This window comes from Rhagoletis pomonella, unplaced genomic scaffold (assembly GCF_013731165.1).
Source record: "Rhagoletis pomonella isolate Grant_MI unplaced genomic scaffold, Rhpom_1.0 Rhpom_scaffold_00010, whole genome shotgun sequence".
Classification (NCBI taxonomy): domain Eukaryota; kingdom Metazoa; phylum Arthropoda; class Insecta; order Diptera; family Tephritidae; genus Rhagoletis; species Rhagoletis pomonella.
In genome coordinates, this window is record NW_023458564.1 from 15,781,863 (window position 1) to 15,788,447 (window position 6,585).

General features: G+C 33.7%; 1 non-coding gene across 1 annotated transcript; it reads right to left on the bottom strand.

The window, feature by feature from the left end:
* Positions 1-4,783: 4,783 nt before the first annotated feature.
* Trnak-uuu lies at positions 4,784-4,856 on the bottom strand. Its single transcript has one exon. It is a non-coding gene; the product is annotated as a tRNA-Lys (tRNA).
* Positions 4,857-6,585: the final 1,729 nt, after the last annotated feature.

Here is a 6,585-nt window from a genome sequence, read left to right on the forward strand (position 1 = left end):
TCGGCCAAACACTAACATATGTGTAAGCGCCAATCTATTATTATTATTATTATTATTATTATTATTAAATAAATAAGATAAATTAAATATTGCAAAATTGGTATCAAATTAAAGAGGTTTAAGAAAGCATACTGCGGTGGCGAGTTGCCACCTATTTCGAAAATTTAATTTAATTGAAAATTGGTTATGACTTGGAATTTGAAAAATATAAAAAAATACACCAGGCTTCGACAAGCAAAGTTTTAGGGAAAAGCAAAGAAGTAAGACAGGAACTTAAGCAGTGTTTGCATTATTCAACTTTGCGTTCAACAATTTCGTTCAACTCAACGCAGGGTTGCACGAAAAAAAAGTTGAATGGCTAAATGTTGGCTGGCGACCAACTTTGTTGAAAGCGATAAGTTGAAAGGCCATTCAACCAAAAGTTGAATGCAAAGTTGAACAATGCAAACACCTTTTTATGGCGAATATTTTGATATTTTTTCATATTTTGATATTTTTAGCCATTCAACTTTTTTTTCGTGCAACCCTGCGCTGAGTTGAACGCAAATGTTGAACGCAAAGTTGAACAATGCAAACACACTTTTAGAATAAAAGAAACAAATTCATGCCTATTACGGTATCCGACGGATGCCATCCGCACGAATCTAATCCGATTCGCACTGTCATAAGAAGCGAGTGGGAAGGATTATATTCATAGGAATGGCATCTCTCGGAAACAGACCTATTCCGGTCCGATAGATACCATTCGCATTATTCCGACAGTGCGAATCTGATTAGATCCGTGCGGATGGGATCCGTCATGGTTTCGGTAATACAAATGACGGAAATACTGCCAGACGGTTCTTTGATAGATGAGGAACTTTTGAAGCGATTTAGAAAAATACTCAGAGCAATAAACTCGAAAATATAGATGCAGATGAGACAAAAAATTATCGCCAACATTACATAAGGTGCTATGTCATGGTGAAAATATTATAAAGCATTACTTCTTTCCTCTTAATAAACTTTCAGAAGAAGCATAAGAGGGGAAAAATAAAGAATACAAACAATTTCGATTAAATCACACTAGAAAATGCAACAAGAGAGACCAAAATGCTGATTTAATGAAAATTTTGATATCTTCCGATCCTCTAATCACATCACTTCGACACAATGTAAAAAACCGGAAAAAGAAGTTGCGGAAAATCTTGAAAAAGTAAAATTTAAAAATTTATATTTTTGTATTGTCACTTATAGCGTATGCGGAATGAAATAAGAACTTTATTGTCCCAATTTGAGTTATTATTTTTTTAGCCATTTAGACGATAATTAGTTCAGAGTTATATTTAGGTGTCCTTTTATGGGTCCCCAATGAAAAATATTTCTCAAATCCGTTGTACAAAACTGAGATGAATGTGGTGCAAGCAAATTTTCCTTTTCAACGTTTATAAAATCTTGGGTAGAGTGGTTTGCACATATTTCATTATATCCCTGGCTCTTGCATAGTCTCTAATGTTTTTTCGCTTACTTTGCACTTTATTGTCATTATACACTGTGATTTTGTAGAAAGATCAAGCAATTTATGATTCTTGTTATGGTCTCATTTCGCTGCTATGTGAAACATGTTTTTTCGCACTCTTGAGTTTTCCTTATAGTGTTTTCCTATTCTTTAAAACCGACATTTCCTTTGTAAATTCTCATAGAGAAAAAACTGAAAAAGCACGTTACTTTTCGTGATATTGAGTTTCGGTATACAAAATTACAAGCAAATTTGCAAAGTTCGTTCGCTTTCAAGGAAATTATTTTAGCATTATAATATACAACGAGGTTTTAGTGGAATGCTTGTTAAGATTGCGCAGTAGATTTTGGTATACTTAGTTTGACTCCTGCGTTTACCAGAATTTTTTAAATCTGCTTAGAAATTTCCCGTATTTCATTCCGCATACGTTAAGAAAATATCAAGTCAGGCAAAAAATTTCCTCAACTCTAATAGGATTTCTAATCAATTTGTGGCTGATTTTACATAATAAAATTTAAAAAATTATTAAAAATTTTGATTTTATCGATAATTTTTAATATGTTAACGATAGCCAGGCAGGCAATGGCAAACCTCCAAGTGTAGTTCTGCCATGAAAAACAGCTTCTCATAGAAATACAATCGCCGTTCGGAGACGGCGTAAAATGTAGGTCCCTCCGCTTTGTGTGACAACATCAAGGCGCACGCCACACATCGGAGGAGAAGTTCGGCCAAACATTAACATATGTGTTAGCGCCAATCTATTATTATTATTATTATTATTAACGATAGCCACATAAAACTTTGCAATGCAAAAAAATTAAATTTTCGAAGATCTGGAAGTTTGAATGAAAATTGTATCACTTAAAATTCCTTTTCGAGTCAGTTTACAAAGTCAGTTTTTATGTTTTAATTTTGAGTGCTATTGATAATGACATAAGTCTCTTCCAATATAAAAATAAAAAAAACGATAAATCTTATATAATCTAAAAGAAGTGGTAATATATACATATGTATATATATTTTTTTCAAGGTAAAATTGGAGCATTTTTAAATTTTTTGTTTTGGCTACTTAACAACACAAAAAAAGCGCGAAGAAAAATTTAAACCCGTTCAAAAGTTATGACTTTTTGATCACTCACACCACTAAAAAAGTACACTGTGCGTCGTTTACTTTTACTTGCAGATTGTCAATAGGTGCGTTCGCTTAAAATCTCCAGTAAAAACCAACCAACTGCCAAATTGCGGCGAAATGTCATCTGTTCTCTCACAATAGAAAAATATCCCAAATAGTACGCGAACAGAAAATTTGCAGAAACTTGCAAGTTAGACGAACAGCTGATATAATTTTTATTTACATTCAAAAGTGTAAAGTTTAAAACGTACGAAGTCATCACAAAGTGTTATACTGGCACAGTTTATTGATTAAACAAATAACTACTTATTTCTTACAAGTTTAATTAGTCGCATTTTGTAATTTTTAACTTCCAAACCATCAAATTCAATTTTGTGATTTGCGTAAATGCCAACCAGCTGTTTTTGATCAGCTGTTTTTGATCAGCTGTTTTCCTGTTGGCGAATTGCTGTTGGCAAAATTTTTTCCAGCAGAAACCAGCAGCTTCCCCTCAAAATGAAATGTCACTTTGCCCTCTCAATTTCCGCTACTTTGCAAGTTTTTTGCGTACGCGAACGCAAAAACTTGTAAGTTTTGGTTAAACATGAACAATTAACAGCTACGCGAACGCAACTAGTATCGGCGAAACCAAACAGCGGTTTATGGAATGCGCACTTGTGTTCGCTACATCCTGATAAACAACATGCTTCTCTCGTGTCCAATCAAATAAATAACCGGCCCACTAATTTAGTAGTTTAAGGGCCGTTTTCTCATCTAACCTTTAGTTTACCGGTCACTTTATCGTCTCGATATACGAGTTTTCGTTTTCTCATCAGGGCATTAATTTCTCGAATCGATAAACTGTTGCTCACCCGATGCAACTTTTAAAATTTGTACCCAACCTTAAATTTTGGTTTGGTTTTGGTTCATGAGCCAGATATATTAGATATTTCAACCAAGGTTTTGGTTTTTGCTAACAGCTGCTCTTGCTCTATATTTGCTTGCGTTGCATTGCCAATCTTTGAAATTTTATGACGAATGTAGTGAAGTTTCACTCCCGGAAATGTAGTGAAGTTTCCCTATACGGAATAACAAATTAATTTTTACCAGCAAGGTAAGAAAACGAAAACACTTTATACCATGTCCCCACCAAAAAGTTAACCATCTCAAATCGAACTTAACCACATCACTAACTATTGCTGTCCACGCTGCGGTTTGAGGTTTATAAAACAGTACAAATGTAAAGAACAGTGTTCGGCCGCAAAATCGGTTCAGGACTAAATTACTGCAAAAATCGGAGCAAAAACCAATTTTCCGTACTAGATTGAAATTTTTATTTTTGTTTCTGACATTAACTGTTTGACTAAAATATTTTCTACTCATGCAAAATAAGAACGCGAGGCAATATAAGGATAATATATTACATATTTAGGTAATTTTTAGCATTTTAAATATAGTAGAACGTATCTAACACTTAATTTTTTAAAAAGCAAACCTTTTCTACTTTAAATAAATTTCATTCCTCATATATTTTTTAACAACTTAAGTAAAGTTCTGCATCCGCCAATTTGTGCAGCCATACATCAAAGAATAACGATGTTACTTTATTGACGCATTACTATGAAAGAGTTACTTTTTAACAGTGAGATTTGGCTAACTTTCAATTTTTTAACTGAAACCGGTGGTGAACACTCAAAAAACGGCACCAAGAGGGGCATAGCATGAATGAAAAAAACGGAATAGATTTGAAGTCAAGCGGAGTAGGGGAGTAGATTTCAAATTTTTTCAAAAATCGGAGTAAATCTAATTGATTTTAGTTGAATCCAAACACTAGTAGGGAACGAATTCTTCACATTTTAACGCTAATGACCCACAGATGGCGGGCAAACACAGGGTTGTATCAGACTTTCGACGTGGTTTCGAGTTGGTTAGCTTTTAACCATCTCAGTGAAATGGTTAAGTGCTGTCATTTTTATATGGCGAAACTACGCTAAATCAAGTGGGTTATCGGGATAACCAACTCAGTAGCCATAACTACGTGGTTAGCTTCGGTGGGGACATGGTATTAAAGTGAGGAACAATTTATCTGCCCTGTTAGTAAAGGCAACTTTACTGCTTACATTAGAAAACGGCCCTAAGCAAATAAAAAAAAATAAAATTAAAAAAACTAGAATCGCCCGAGCAGGGACTTGAACCCTGGACCCTTGGATTAAAAGTCCAATGCTCTACCGACTGAGCTACCCGGGCACTTGCCACTCTCCTATCAAATATACGTTTTGTCCCCATACCATTAATACTAAGTTTTTCACCACTGATGGTTGTTGTACGAGCTACAATTATACCAGATTTATGTTTCGTAAAATTACCTAATTTTTTCTCAAGAGATGTCGCACTACCAGAGAACGTTTATACAGAGAACGTTTATAAATGAGAAGGCGCATTTCCAGTGGACCGTTTTTGTTGCGCAAAAATTTTGGCAGAGAACGTTTATACAGAGAACGTTTATAAATGAGAAGGCGCTTTTCCAGTGGACCGTTTTTGTTGCGCAAAAATTTTGGGGTGCAGTCGGCCAAATATACCACTCGTCGACTAAGTGCACCGCTCGACCGACGGTGTCGGTAGAGAAGTGTCGGCTGCCACCATACCAAAAATTTTTCCGTGCCACCACACTTCGAGCAAATTTACTATAGTTCAAACATATATGTATTAATGTATGTACATAGTTTGTTTACCTGTACATATGCACATCTATATCTATGTAATATTCACAAGTAAATATTAATTTAAGCATATGATCATAACCATTTAATTTAATATTTCTTCAATGTTGATAGATAATATTCAATTTCTTGATTAAACATCAAAATATGTACATATTCATCAATTAATAAAATTTGGCAAAACGATGGTGGTTTTCAGCACACACAATTACACGAAATTTGAGCGTCGCAAGCTTGCGCTTGAAATTGAACGACATCGTAAAACACTGCTTAAGCGCTGCGATTTCAATGTGTTGTGTGGCGGATTCGCTAGAGGCGCGAGATTATTTTCGCGTGTTGCATTTTTGCTGGGGATCAAATCCCAGTTGGAGAATTATTTTTTTGTTTTTATTTTTTTAATGTAATTAAATTTTCCTTTTTTGATTTTATGTTGACCTTTGGGGTTTATTTTATAAATTGATTTTTATTTATAAAATGTATGCATAAAAATTCCCATAAGAGGTCGGGCAGCATATTCTATGATTCTATGAAATTGTAGTTATGGAAAAATATTTCATAGCCACATATATTTGCGAAAAACTTGTTTGTAAATACTTTCAGTTTCAATTCATTTATGCAGTTGCATGTACATATATCATTTTTTTAATGCTTTCGAATCTTTTTTTACTAAATATCTTTTTTTATTAGGATAAATATTCCAAAAAGTACTAAAATTTGTCAAAAAATATTTTTAATACATGTACCTAAAAAATTAACAATCTATGTAATATGTAAAATAAGCAAATGGTATTGGGCATCAATTAGTCGGAAGGTTTTTGCATCAAATAATGTTTTTGCATCAAATAAATAATAATAAAAATCAAATAAATAATAATAATTAGTCGGAAGGTTTTTGCATCAAATCTTACCAATATTATAAATGTGAATGTTTGTATGTTTGGATGTTTGGGAAACCATCACGCGGGAACTACTGAACGGATTTATATGGAATTTTGTACACAGATAGCCTATAGCCCAGATTGGACAATAGGCTACTTTTTTTTAAGAGTTTCCACCCGTTAAAAAAGTTTATCTTACTAATATTATAAATGTGAATGTTTGGATGTTTGGGAAACCATCACGCGGGAACTACTGAACGGATTTGTATGGAATTTTGTACACAGATAGCCTATAGCCCAGATTGGACAATAGGCTACTTTTTTTTAAGAGTTTCCACCCGTTAAAAAAGTTTAATTAATTATATACATACTTGCTTC